We start from the raw sequence: 12,657 nt of genomic DNA, 5'->3' as shown, positions 1-12,657 counted from the left end.
TCTCATGCGATGAAGGGTCTCTAAACCAGCACTTAAAGTATCTGTAAGGTTTCTTGCCTTGGTGAGATTGAGTATCAGTGACTGGAATGATTGAACTGTGATCTGATCATATAGTGTCAATATTAAAGACAATAGAATTAACATAGTGTTGAAGCCACAAGCCATTCACTAAGGCTGTACCAAGTCTGGCTCGAATAATGTCATTGCCAGTTTGACCATGTGAATTGCGTTCCGACATAGCCCAGATCAGATAAATCAATCAATAGAAAACTTAATATCAGGATACTCTTGGAGAGTTGTATTAGAGAATGTTGATCTGCTATTGTGATGTTTAGATCTCCAATAACAACCCATGGGTGATCAACTCTTTCTCCAATTTCTTTAATATATTTCCATTGTGCTAGTTTCTCATCATGGCATGTAGAACCATAAAGAAAAATAGCAAGAAACTTCAATTTACTATGATTATAACTGATAATGTCATTGACCATTTTTTCAGTATTTTGGACAATTTCAAAATTAAAACCACTCTTCCACATAAGAGCTATACCTCCAGAAAGTCCAGCAGAAGAATGAACCCAATTGTTAGGGAAGCTGAACCTTGTAAGATATTGATGCATCTTAGTAGAGTCACTTTTGGTTTCAATTGTTGGTAAAGTCCAGTAGAGTCACATTTGGTTTCACATAAGAACACAATATCAGGATTTTGAGCTCTAATAGCATTCCACAAACTTGTCCTGGTGATGGGGTTGTCGAGACCCTGACAATTCCACGACAGAATTCTCATTTTTGTTCAGATAACACAAAAGAAAAGCCCTATGACTTTTCAAACTAACACCAAGACTACCAGTGTTTATTGCTAGAATTACTGCAAGTAAGGATAATAACATGCCACCAAATGATAATAATCAAATTATAGAAACCACAACACACATTAAAACCAATAGAAGAAAAAATTGGAAGTGATAACTGTTCAGTGGAATCCTAATAATCGAATTACAGATCTGATGTTTGTATCACAGAATAAAGATTGAAACCCTAGAATTCAGATTAAAAATGGGATAGAGAGATAGTTTGTTTGTATTTACTAACCGGAGATGCAGAAATATTTAGTTTATCCTGCTTGTGAATTCAATGGGATAGCCGCTTTTGTGTTTTCTTCAATCACACCGCCTTCAACCATTTTCAGTCATCAGGGCATCGGTTATTGTCTCTAATCCATATCTGTTAATAGTATTAGTTTCCTGAGCATCCGGAAGAAGATTGTGATTATGGTTTTCGAAGATAGGGTTCGATTCTAGATCTCTCCGCAGAGCGCTTTCTTCATTCCTCTAAATTGGAATATTGCCAAAATTCCACGTTTAATTCCTACATGTCATTGATGTCACGCTGGACTTTCCTTGACGGCCATACGGTGGAACATATCAAAAAGTAGGAATTACTGTTTAGTCCAGTTTTTCATGACCCATTTAATGGCTAGTCCGTCCGTAAAAAACATTTACTCGCTAGTCTAAAAACATGTTTTTGGACTGGATTATTTACTCGTTGGTCCAAAAACTTCGTGGATATTATAAAATGTGTTTTTTAAATGCCTAAAATACCCTTCCAAATCTAATTAGTATCAATACATGTGAATATTACTAGTAATATGTTACTACATACTAGTAGTATCAATATGCTCATACTACATATTAATATGCACTATACTAGTAATAACAAAAATATGTTACCGTAAACTAGGTAACTACTCTACTATACTAGTAGTAAAATATGTAGTAGTAAACTAGTATACTAATTTACTAGTAAACTAGTAAAGTTTACTAGTATACTAGTAGTACTAGTAGTAACTAGTAATATACTAGTAACATATTAATATGTAGTATCAATATAACATACTACATATTAATATGGCACTACATATTAATATGTAGTGTGAATATATAACATACTACATATTAATATGTAGTATCAATATTAATATGCCGTGTTAATATATAACATATTACTGTTAGTAACATATGTTACTACATACTACATATTAATACTAGTTACTAGTATACTAGTATATATGTTACTACATATTACGTATGTTATTACATATACTAGTATATATGTTACTACTAGTTACTAGTATACTAGTATATATGTTACTACTACATACTACATATTAATATTAGTATACTACTAGTATATATGTTACTACATATTACATGTGTTATTACATATACTAGTATATATGTTACTACATACTAATATTAGTACTACTAGTTACTAGCATATATGTTACTACATATTACATATGTTACTAATAAAATACATAGTATATTATATGTTAGGTTAGTAGAGTAATTTTACTCTTTTCAAATATTTTTTGGACTAGGGACTAAATGTTTTTTTCGCTGGACTAGCCATTAACCTGGGTCGGGTTTTTTGGACTAAACAGGAAATCTCTCTATCAAATATCCATGTCGGGTCTGCGGATTGCCAACTCAAAGGTGTGCCTTGCTTGAATGGTTAGATTTTTTCAAAGTTTTTGCTATGGCCCATTTTTTATTGGTGTGGTTACCGTTTACATGAAAAGCGTGCTTAGAGTTTCTCCAATGGTGGTTGTGTGTTCCCTAGCTGGAAACACAAACAAGACATTCTCATACCAATGTCAACTTAAATTTAGGGGGAAATAATATTTCATCTCCAATGGTGTTGTTTGTGATTTTTTATGGATTAAATGCATTTTTTATTTTTAGAAATTTTCAGATTTTATTTGAGCTAAAAATGGTTATTTAATATATTTGAATTAATTTTAGGAAGCAAAAGCTTACTAGGATAGCTTGACATTGTCAAGGTGAATGTCTAAAACTTGACATTCACCTTAACAATGTCTAACAAATATTAAGTCATGTCATCTTCACATTGATTAAGAAGTTGGGGTTGGAGAAGAATTTTAGGAAAAATGAATGTCTATCCTATGTGGACTTAGACATTTACCTTCACATACATTCCATTGGAGAAACTCTTAGAGCTTCTCCAATAGCATGTGTGTGGAGATAAATGTCAAAATCCACGTAGGATGCACATCCATTATTTCTAAAATCATTCTCCAACCCAGATGTCATAAATCAATGTATGCATGACTTTAGGTAGAAAATGTCAAGGGAATGTCTAGTTTCCCGGAAAAGATTTTGAACTCGCGGAACTCGCAGATAAACAACCGTTGGAGATGTGATGTCACCGAACTGTAGACTTAACCCCGGTTTATCATAACCAACTACCGTATCTTTCATAAATATATCGTAATCACGAATTCATGCTTTCCTTTTATTTTCTAGCGCAAAAAAATTCTTTATCATAAAAAGACCATTACTACAAGGATTAACATATGAATCACATAATCAGTGAAGTTTTCTCAAATAGCTTTCTTGAATTCAAAGTACTCTTGAGTAGCTAATTCTTTGATCAATCAGTGAAGACAATATCGAAAACACTTTTATCATCATCTTCATTACCACATTGTCTAAATTAATTGTGGTTGATAAATTTATTTTCCTTTATTTCTATCTGTATACAAATTAAAGCGTAATTCATCTTAGATTCCCTCACAAACTGACTTGGAGTCATCAAATTGCTTTGAAGATATGTGTTTTGTGTGTGTCTTGCTACTCTCCACAAACCTATCATAACTTAATAGTACTGTGAAGTGGGAATACATATACTATAGTATAAGCAAATGCCTTCTTTCTGGATGCAACGAAGAATCAATCAAGAATCCATTGATCTCATCTTAATTCTTCGCCCTTAACCTATAGAGTATGTAGTACTATGTTTGCGAGATGTCCTGATTTTTGTGAAGTTTTTGTTGTTGTGATTTTATTTCGCAAGAACGAGTTCTTATTTCGGATGGATAGAATAAAATTCTAGGTTTCCAAAAGTGTAGATTTGCAAATATTCTTGGCGTCGTAGGGACCAAATATGACATCTAGAAAAAGATATATGAAATATTTATGAAAGATATGGCAGTTGGTTGTGATAAACCGGGGTTAAATCCACAGTTTGGTGACATCACATCTCTAGCATCCAACGGTTCTTCATCTGCGAGGCGCGAGTTCAAAAAATTTTCCAGTTTCCCACATTCCTCTTGACATTGTCTACTATCCTAGTCAGCTTTTTTTTATTATGAAAATATTTCATTTACTAAAATACAATACATAATCATTTTTAGATCTAATAAAATCTTAAAATTACTAAACATAAAATTTACCTTTAATAAGAGAATGATCACAAACAACATCATTGGAGATGTCTTGTTTGTGTTGCCACATATGAAATACATACAAAAACCATTGGAGAAGATCTTACTAGGATTTTAGACAATCTCCAAAATAAATTTTTCTTATTACCTTAAAATAAATATATGTCACAATTCAATTCCAGCTTATTAATGGAAAGAAAGGATTTTCTCCAAAAAAAATATATTCTTGCATTACCTTTACAATAAATATATATCACAATTCAAATCCAGCTTATCAATGGAAAGAAAGGAGTTTAGACCATCTCCAAAATATTTAAATATAAAATGCCAAAACTAAGAGAAATTCTCCACCATATGTAGCTCATTTATGTATACCTAGTAATCACCACATTCAATAATCTTCATCGCCTCCGTGAACCAAGATCGAATTCTCCTGCAATGGTCAAGTTTATGGACATAACTCGCCGCGTGTTATGTGTTATGCTTGTTCTTGTAGTTTTGATTCATGAGTTAGTTGATGGAAGAACGATTGAGAAAGCATCTAACAATGCAATAATCAAAACCATCAAGGTATTGACTATATCTATAATTATTTTCTTGTACCAATTCTTTACAACGTATAGTTTTTTACTTACGATTTTACAAACATTTAATTTGTAGGGAGATAATGGCGAGATTTTCGATTGTTATGATGTTTACAAACAACCTATCTTGAATAATCCTCTGTTTCATAATCACAAGATACAGGTGAATAGTATTTTCGATATATAAGAGTTGGCTTTATTTCTATATTTATTTTAATGTTTTGTTTGTGTTGATCATAGATTATGCATATATCTTTTTGGAGTTCATCCTAAAAATATTGGTCATGTTTGAAACAGATGAAACCAAGTTCATATCCCAAAGGATTCTATAACCCGGGAACAACAAATTTTACACAATCCTGGCATAAATATGGGACATGTCCAGGAGGAACTGTTCCTATAACAAGATCCACCAAAAATTATAATGCAAAGACAAAGCTACTGGGTAAAAATTTTCCCCAAACAATGGTCATCTGTAGCGAAGAAAAAACGAAGAAGTTACAGACCCCAGTGAGGTATATATTATTGCTATTGATTCTTTTTTATTATTATTATTAATTTTTTTATTATTGGGGCGTAATTGATTATTACTATTGATTTTTTTATTAATTCTTTTTATTATTGGATACAGAGTATTATTACAAGAAACAGGTTAGACAAAGAGTATTTTGATAAACTTTAATTAGATAAAGAGTATTTTGATAAACTTCGAAATACATGTGAGGCGTAATTGATTTTGAAATCCGCCACGTTATAGTATGCGATGGTTACTCTCCAAGGCGAATTTCGAGGTGCACAAGCGAAGATAAACATTTGGAAACCAGAAACTGAACCACGGGAATACAGTGCAGCGTCGATTTCGGTTATAGCGGATGACGGTGCAGAAGCTATTAGTGCTGGATGGAGGGTAAGTTACGAATCCAAAATATTTTTATTGCTTCGTAAACTGATTTGAATATAACTCTTGTGACTTAATGTTGATTTTCCAAATTAGGTCTACTCAGACATGTATGGTGACAATGAGCCAAGGTTCTTTGTGGCGTGGACAGTAACTATCATTTCGTCAATTTTCTAATCAGTGCGTAAATTCCATAAATTTTTTTATGTTATATCTTGATTTTATATTTATAGTTCTCACAAGTATAACCTTATTATTTTCTTATTTATTTTCAGGCTGACCGCTTCCAAAAAGCAGGTTGTGATGATATCAAGTGCCCAGACTTTGTGCTGATATCCTTGAATGTTGTTAGCATGTCGCTTTCTATTAATTGTTACTTTTCTAGTTTATTTTAGTGTTTGCTATGGTAATTGAACTAAGAATATAATAAGATATATTATGAGTTAAGTTTTATTTTACTGTTTGTTATTACATTTCATTGAGTATTATTTGTTCGATTTGGATAACATTGTTTGTTTGAATTTGAGATATATGACTCGGGTATCAGATTATTTGTTTTCATTTTACCTATGGTTTGATTTGAGGAATGTCTTGGGTCATTCATCTAATTCGGAGGTGTTTGAAATAGATATCATTTTGCACCACATATTTGATTTGACTGAGTTCAAAACTTTTTTATACTGTAATTCTCTAACTTAATAGTTTCTTGAGTCGAATATTATGAGTCAGATCTGGGAAAATTCAGATTAGTGCTCGAGTCAAGGGAAAAGAAACACACTCATCCTACCTCCAACTTAACTTTACCACGGTTGGCTTTTGATCTTCTTGTCTAAAAACACACTTGTGCCATGGGTAGGTGGTAAACGTGTTCATAAGTTATTATCCCTCACTGATCATAATATATGGTAAAACACAAGATTAGGGTTCCTTGTCTGCCTCCTTTCCTCTTCATAATCTCGTCAATAAAAAACGTGATTGAGGAAATGATTTGTATTCGTAATTAATTATAATAAATAAACGTAAAACTTAATTCATAAATGCAAATATATCTATTTCCTTTCTCAGTATTACAGGGGGTAGTCAAACAAGATTTTTATAGACTTTCAGAGATTTTTAATTTGAGTGACTCCCAGAGATTCTCTAAAAATATAGATATTTCTAGTGATTCTCTGAGAATATTTTCGAGAGTGTAGAGACAAAAAAATGAGATTTGTAGGGACAAAAAAATGAGACTTGTAGAAAGTTTATGTGATTCGTAGAGACAAAATTATATAATATCCCCTGATTAATTCCAATCATTACAGATTTTTTTTAATTATTATTCACGTTACAATAATAATAAAAGTACCATGACTACCTAATAAAATATGTGTTCATTGTTAAAATAAATCTCATTGTTGTCCCATGCCAAATTATCATTCACTTTATTCCACTCGTCCCACATTTTATTTTCTATGCTATTTCACCACTGATTTTCTATGTGGAGTTCTCCAACAACTTAAAATTGGAAAAAAAAATAATCATAACTTCTAAAAATATATATTTTTTAAATCGATATATATCACAAATACTCACATAGCCGATTTTAAAACATATATTCTCCAATTTAAAAAATCACTTTATTCCACAGTTCGTCTTGATTACCCCTTTCCAAGAATGGTTCACTCAACAAAACCAAAAATCTCCAAATTTCCAAGTCTCCAGAAATACCACCTGTTGAGGAGAGATTTTTGTCATGCCTATTTTAAAGAAATGTCTCTCCAAGTCTCTGAAAACAACAAATCAATGACTTTCAATTCTCCTTCGAATAACAGGAGAGTTGAAGTGACTCTTATGAAATCCTAATCCAATAACATGGAGTTTCATAGAATTTATATGACTTGAAAAAAGTCTCTAACCAATAACAAGAGACACTCACAGACTCTCCAAAAGTCTCTATAAAATAACAGTAGATTTGTGAATTCCCCACAAGTCATTCAAAATTTTAATTGACTAACCCCTGTTATACTATCGGTTGGTTTCCAGTTTCGGGGTGACATTGTCCTAACTTTTCGTGCCGTAGTCCTGCTTGTAGGAACGCGTTTCTTTGTAGTCCCACTAACCGATTGAGATTGTTAATCTGGCGCAGGTTGAATCTGGGCCGACGACAGTGGTTTGCTTCAAATTCGCGCGATTGGCTTAACAATGCTTGCTAGCATAAAAAATCTTCTGAACGTGAAGGACTATTGTAACAGTAGGAAACTAAACGGAAAGGCTTCCATATTGAGAAATCGTAGCATGCCCGAAGTTGTTCCCTGAATCTGGTGGATGGGATTCCTTAAATCCGGAGGATGAGCTTACTTTGTCCTACTACAGGAATGCAGATGAGCCCAAAGATCGGTGCGGTCCTTATTTAATAGATGCCTGAATAGAGATTTATGTCATTGTTAGGGTCCGTTTGGATAATATTGAAGATATGTTTCCAATCTGCAGTTTGTCATTGTGTGCAGTGCAAGGGGAAAATTCATTTAGTGCACTTTTCACGACTATGGGCTTTGACTTCTCATGACTATGGATGGGCTTTGTATCTGTATGTAGACCAAAATGAAGAAACCTATTTTGAGGCATACTAGATTTTTTTTGAGGCATACTAGATAATGCCAAAATAGGGTCACTAAATAAAAAACAACATCACCCTTCATCCACCATTTTTGATAATGGCATAACTACCCTTATATAATTAGTGTAAATGATTATGATTAGAATTGATTAATTATGAATTTTAAGGATTGATTAAACATTAAATTATTAGTGGTGAATTAGTAGAAAAATCAAATTTATGTGAGAGAGTTGGGATTTTTGAGAGGAAGAAGAAGAAGTGAAGAAAAAAAGCTTGGGTTTTGACTTTTGAGATTTTAGTGATTAGAAGTGACCAAAATGTGTGATTCAAATCAGAGGTAAACTTTTATCGAGGTTTAATTTCCTTTTATAAGTTGAATCTGCCAAAAAAATGAATTTTTAAAACCCAGATCTGCTGACCAGACAGACGAACTTCACTCAGAAACTGAATCATCCACTAGGTTCGGCTTGAAAAATTGAGGTTCGGCTGGAAAATTGAGGTTCAGCTGAAAATATTGTAAAGTCGCATTAGCCGAACATAGTGTTTCTCTAAATCATACTCTATGTTCGGCTCAAAATTGATACTGCAAGATCAGCCGAACTGATCTTCTGAAAACCCTAATTTCATCTTTGAAATCATATTTTACCGATCAAACAAAATAAAATCAATCAAAAACAAGATGGGTTTGTTACGCATACATTCTAAAATACATCTAAGAGCAATTGAGATTTGGATTTCGCATTCCAACGTCGCTCGCTTCGATTCGTGTTTCCTTTGTTTGATTAATTTCTTTATTGAATTGGAGTCCTAGATGTTTAAGTTTAAAGTTTATTTTGATTTTTAATTTTAGGTTTTTGAGGATAAGAGAACTATGACAAATTGAAATTATTTAGGGATATATAGGTAATTACACTACCTTTATAAACCCCTTATAAACCCACCCTAGATAATATAAGGGATGAGTATGCCTCAAAATAGGTTTCAAAATGAAGCATACATGATACATCCGGATCCGAGACCTCTTGTTGGTTGAGGTTGATGTTGTTTTTTTTTGATGCAAATGAAAAATTCATTAATTGGTCGCAAGGGTGTAGTCCCTTGCCAGTAGAGTACATATTTCTTCAGGGAAATTATTTGTGAGATCTAAATTAATGGTTGTTTCCCTCACATATTTAGAAACTTCATCAGCCACCTGATTGTCATCTCTACTTACATAAGAAAAACGACATATAGAAAAACTTGAACTTAAATGTTTAATCTCTTTAAGGAAATTTCTATTCTCCCATTGTATGAGGAGATCATTGCTTGTTATTGGCTGAATAACCAGTTTTGCATCTACTTCTATATGAATCTGTGTGAACTTCTTCTCTTTAGCCCACGTAAGAGCTTCACGTATTGCCATGCATTCTCCCATTTTCGGACTTAGAATTCCATCTGTGTAGCATCATTTAATTCCTTCGCATGAACCTGTGTGTGAATGCAAGATAATACCAATACCAAGTTGATTAGTGTCATGATTAAAGAGGCGTCTACGTTAAATTTTAAAGTATCATGCATTGGAGGTTGCTAATGAGAAACTTTATATGTATTGTTAAGATGCATATGAGCAGAATGGTCAGCTAGATGAGACTGCATGTGATAATGAATTTTATGCATATAATCAAAATGGTTTAGAGAAACTCCCTGGAATACCGCGTCGCACCTATCTTTCCATATTATCCATGCACTTATCATCATAGTGTATAGTAATTTTTCGTCAGCTATACCATTATTGTTTATAAACCAACTTTCCACCCACTGTGAAACACTTATTCCTCTATTGTGAACTACATCCACATTAATATTCATCAATCTCCAGACTTTTTGTGCATGAATGCATCTGAATAACATATGCTCCATTGATTCCACATTATGACCACATATTGCACACTGTGAATCAATGCTTTCATTATGCAGACTCAGCTTATATCTTGTAGGATGTGCTTCATTATACATTTCCAAGCAAATAGCTTTATTCTGTGAGTAGTTCTTGTTTTCCAGAGATTTTTCCAGACCTTGTCTTGAATCAATCTACCACCAACATAAACTTCAGTGCTACTCAAGGTGAGTTTTTTGTAAGCGCTCTTGACCGAAAATTTACCGTCTGTAGCTGGCATCCAGATCATAATATCTTCCTTTGAGGTATCAAGAAATAAGCTTTGAACCTTTTGCGTAGTGTTAGGATCAAACAAACTGTTGACAAGATCCACATTCCAGTTATTAGTGTTAGGCAATATCAGTTCTTCAACATCTTGGTAGAATCCGTGTAGATCATTAATAGGTGAAGGAGGTGTTGCTAAACCTGGAATCCACCTGTCTTGCCAAATCTTAGTTTCCTTCCATTATTTACCTCCATGAAATAATTTTGTTGAACAACCTGAAGACCTTTGATAATTCCATTCCATGTGTAAGAACAGTTCACAGCTTTGAGTTCTTGATGTAGAACATCTCTATTGAAAAAGTATTTACTGCTCATAATTTCAGTCCATAAAGCACTTGATTCAGTGCAAAGCCTCCATGCCAACTTAGTGAGTAGTGCTAAGTTTAACATCTCAAGATCTCTGAAAGCCAAGCCTCCTAAATCCTTTGGTTTACAAATCTTATGCCAACCAATTGGATTGTTGCCTCTATTAGAAGTATGCCCCCAGAAGAATTTCCTATGTATAGTAGTGAGTTTCTTGAGATTTTGACTGGGTATTTTGAATGTGCCCATTTGGTAAATTGGGATGGAGTTCAGAACATGCTTAATCATTGTAGATTTGCCAGCTTGTGTAAGAGATGTGGAAGACCAAGTTGAGTATCTATTCATGAAATTCTCTTCAATAGCTTTAAAAGCTTCTTGCTTAGAATGTCCAAGTAACAAAGGAGAGCCAAGATATCTCTCTTTAGAGTTCATTGTTTTGACTCCCAACTATTGAATTATTTCATCTGCAACATCTGGATTAGTCTTCTTACTGAAATGCACAGACGACTTGTCAAAGTTTATAACTTGACCAAATTGATTACTGAAATTTTGAAGTAGCTCCAACAAATTGTTAACTGTTGAAACATTTGCTTGAGTGAAAATCAAGCAATCATCTGCAAAAAAGCAAATGATTAATGGCTGGAGAGTGAGCAGCCATTTTAATACCTTTGATAGTGTTGTTATCTTGAGCTGAAGCAAGATGTCTTGATAAAAATTTCATTGCTAAGATGAAAAGATAAGGTGAGAGAGGATCATCTTATCTAATACCTCTTGTTGGATGAAAATCTTCACAAGGAGTACCATTGAGCATGACTGATAATGTTGTTGTGCTAATGCATTGATAGATAATAGCACAGAAATCATCATTAAATCCAAAGTATTTGAAAACTTGAATTAAGAAATTCCATTCAAGTCTGTTAGAAGCTTTTGATGTACAACAGAATTTTTGATGTGCAACGGAATTTTTGTTTTGCTAATTTTTTTATTTTGATGTGTATTTGTTTTTCTTGCACCCCTCTCTTAAAAACCTGGCTCCACCTCTGCTCGGTGTTTAAAGAAATTCAGAAACCCGGCATCAGTGTGCTTGTGTGTGCTGATGCACATAGATAAAAGAGAACTGTCATCACAATCTGAAACAATCTCCATGATGATCCGATTTATCGATACAAGATGGTCCGGCCTTGATATGGAGATGAATCTTGAAGGTGGTTCAGAAGTAACCCACTCCTAGTGCAATAAACCCTCTTTTCTCTAGCTTGAGCCTCGATGAAAACTCAAGTTCCGGTAGTACAAGGATGTGCCACCCTTCTTTCGAGTTGCAGTGCAATTCGTGTAGGAACCAATTTATCGATACAAGGATCGGCATCTTAATTTCAAGATTTGATAAGTGATGAACTTGCGGTTACGACCAACTTAAATTTACAGCTTAACATAGGGATTAATTAGAATTATTGCTCAAATAAGAAACCACTCACAGTTGGTTTCCGAAACTCTGGCCTTGCTATGCCTGACTCCAGAATTCTTATTAGACAAGATAAAAGAAATTTAAATCTAGCTAGGCTATGTTAGCACAAATTATCTCTTAGTGATACAGTAGTGAACCGTGGACCTCTCGTGGTCCTACATATGATGTGCGACACAACAACACCTGCATCGTCCTAACAGAAAAAGGGTTCGGCATCAGCATAAAATTTGCTAAAAAAAGACCTTTAATACATATGTGCTGGCAATGCAGGGGGGTGCAGAAGAAATCTGAAATAAACTAAATGACTCAATATCTTCATGCAAAAAGATGCAAGAGAATAACAAACTCTATCATAGTTGCAA

This window comes from Papaver somniferum, chromosome 7, assembly GCF_003573695.1.
Source record: "Papaver somniferum cultivar HN1 chromosome 7, ASM357369v1, whole genome shotgun sequence".
NCBI classification, from domain to species: Eukaryota; Viridiplantae; Streptophyta; class Magnoliopsida; order Ranunculales; family Papaveraceae; genus Papaver; species Papaver somniferum.
This window is presented reverse-complemented; position numbering follows the sequence as displayed.